General features: G+C 51.4%; 1 long non-coding RNA gene across 1 annotated transcript; it reads left to right on the forward strand.

Moving 5' to 3' along the window:
* Positions 1 to 353: 353 nt before the first annotated feature.
* LOC135890239 (uncharacterized) lies at positions 354 to 1596 on the forward strand. Its single transcript, XR_010562198.1, has 3 exons — positions 354 to 434; positions 800 to 917; positions 1515 to 1596. It is a non-coding gene; the product is annotated as an uncharacterized LOC135890239 (long non-coding RNA).
* The last annotated feature ends 940 nt before the right edge of the window (positions 1597 to 2536 follow it).

Raw genomic sequence — 2536 nt, forward strand, 5'->3', positions numbered from 1 at the left:
CATTACCCCGGCTGGCCACCGAGTATCACTGCAGCGCTGTGGGGGGGAAATGGTTTCTGCCATACCCTGAGTGGCCACGTAGTGTCTGTGTTGCTCGACGAGGGAAATTCTTTGTGCTTTGCCGCGAGTGGCCACCAAGTGTCACTGCTGCTGCCTGGGGGACATGCTCTGTGCATTGCCGTGATTGGCCACTGGGTGTCACTGTTGGTCCAGGGCAACTACATTCTGAGAAATACCCCAGGTGGCCTCTAAGATACATGTGTGGTAAAGGCTGAGTACAAACATCTGCTTCCCTTTAGGTGGGGCTCGGTTTGTAATAAAAGTTTTCCTCCTTGTTCTGGGTGCAGAGGGAGAATTTCCCTATCTTGGGAGCAGCTGATCTTCTTGGACAGGGAGGAGCATGTTCACCTGAGCAGAGGCCTGGAACCGGAAAGGTGAGTACAGGTGGTGAGTTTGTCCTTCTTCCTATGTGTCTCTCTTTGAGCTCTCATATGTTGGCCAACATACTCTCTCTCTCTCCCCTTGTCCTGTCTCCTTGCATAGAACATGGGCAATGGTGCATGCTCACAGGCTTGGTCTGGGGCGTCTGCAACCCAATGGGGCATTGGGAGGGGGAAGAGAAGCATGATGGTACTAGATCCTCCATTGGTAGTGGTGGGGGTGACTGTGGGAGTTGACTGTCACTGTTCATCAAGTGGGGCTGATGTACAGTGGATGGGAGAGGGAGGGCAGTATCTCGTACACCAGTAGAACTTTGGGCAGTGATGGCTCCTGCTTGGGTTATATGCTGTGTTTGCAGAGGAATCGCCCAGGAGCCCCAGCCGGAGGAGAAACTGGAAGAAGTGAACCTGAGCAGCCTGGACATCCTTGTAAGCAGAGATGAACAGTCCTCCGCTTTGTCTTCTCCATGACTGGCTGTGAGTGAACAATTATGGCACTCTATTGCTCATCCGTACCACTCTAGTTTTCTTCTACCATTCTCCTGCTGCTCTCTGGCCCTGCTGTATCACGGCACAGTGTCACTGTTGCTCCTTAAGGAAATGCTCTGTGCATTACCCCAGGTGTCCACCCAGTGCCACTGTTGCTCCATGGGGGAAATGCTTTGTGCATTACCTGGATTAGCCACCCAGTGTCACTGTTGCTTTATTTGGGAAATGCTCTGTGCAACTATACAGAGTGTCCACCCGGTGTCAATATTGCTCCATGAAGGAAATGCTCTGTGATTACCCGGGGTAGCCACGCAGTCTCCTTTTTGCTTCATGAGAGACATGTTCTGTGCAATTACACCGAGTGGCCACCTGGTGGCACTGTTACTGCCTAAGGGAAATGCTTTGTGCATTCCCCTGGCAGGCCACCTGGTGTCACTGTTGCTCCACCAGAGAAATGATCACTCAGTTTCTGTTCATCCAGTGGGGCTGATGTAGATGGGATGGGAGAGGGAGGCAGGGATGAGGGCAAGATTTCACACACCAATAGAGATTTGTGTAGTGATGGCTCATGCTTGGCTTTTGAAGCTGCGCTTGCAGAGGAATTGGCCAGGAGCCCCAGCCACAGAAGAAGCTGGCACAAGTGGACCTGAGCAACCTGGACATCCTTCTAAGCAGATATCTGGGAGGCGGAAACCTGAGGACTGTTCATAATTGGCTATGAGTAAGAGGTCAGTGCTTTGAATTCCTCATGTGTGCTCCCTCTAGTTTTCTTCACAGACCGTGTGCTTCCACGTTGGGTAGGGGCTCTGTGGTATCAAGGCTGCGGAGGGGCAAGAGTCTACTCTGCAGAGTGACTATGTCGGGTGCCGTTAAGGGGGCCAATACAGGGAGGAGAAAAGGGAAAGAGACCTGAACCCTGATTACAGGGCAGTCACCCTTTCTTTAGTAAAATACTCCTCCTTTACACAATGGCGGGGGGAGGGGGAGTCCCCAATGTGAAAAGATCTGGAAATGAACAGGTAAGGGAGGGATCCTGCTGAGTGTCCCCTTTCCAATCAATCCTCCATCCCTCAGCGACACCCTTCCCGACTTACCTCCTACCCCACCAAGAAAATGACAACTTTATGCCCCCTACCTTTACCAGAAAAGACCCCTCTTACTTGTGACGCGGTCCTGTTAGTAGGGTTAGGTGCACCCACGTGCCGGCTCTGAATACCACCGCATCTACCTACAACATCTCAACATCCACACATTTCAGAAAGGACCGCCACATGAATCTCTTCGAACGTAGCCCGAGGAATCTCCTCTCTTTATCACCAAAGAGACACAAGGCCTGGAATTCGGACACAACTAACGGAGCTGTCCGAATCCCTACAGTTGACACTCATCAGTCCGACAGTGTTCTTTATTGTGCACAAGAAAACAAAGGGTGAAAGTTGTGGTTGGTTGAGCGGTGTAAATTGGGCAGGGCAAAAGGACTTGAGGAAGGATTAGACGGAAGTGAGGGTCTGAAAGGAGCCCCCCACCTCACCTGTTCATTTCCAGACTTTGTGACATTTGCTTGGTTGGGCCATTTCTTGGCTTTTTTGAGAAAAGGGGCGAATTAT

This window comes from Emys orbicularis, chromosome 16, assembly GCF_028017835.1.
Source record: "Emys orbicularis isolate rEmyOrb1 chromosome 16, rEmyOrb1.hap1, whole genome shotgun sequence".
In the NCBI taxonomy this organism is placed as follows: domain Eukaryota; kingdom Metazoa; phylum Chordata; order Testudines; family Emydidae; genus Emys; species Emys orbicularis.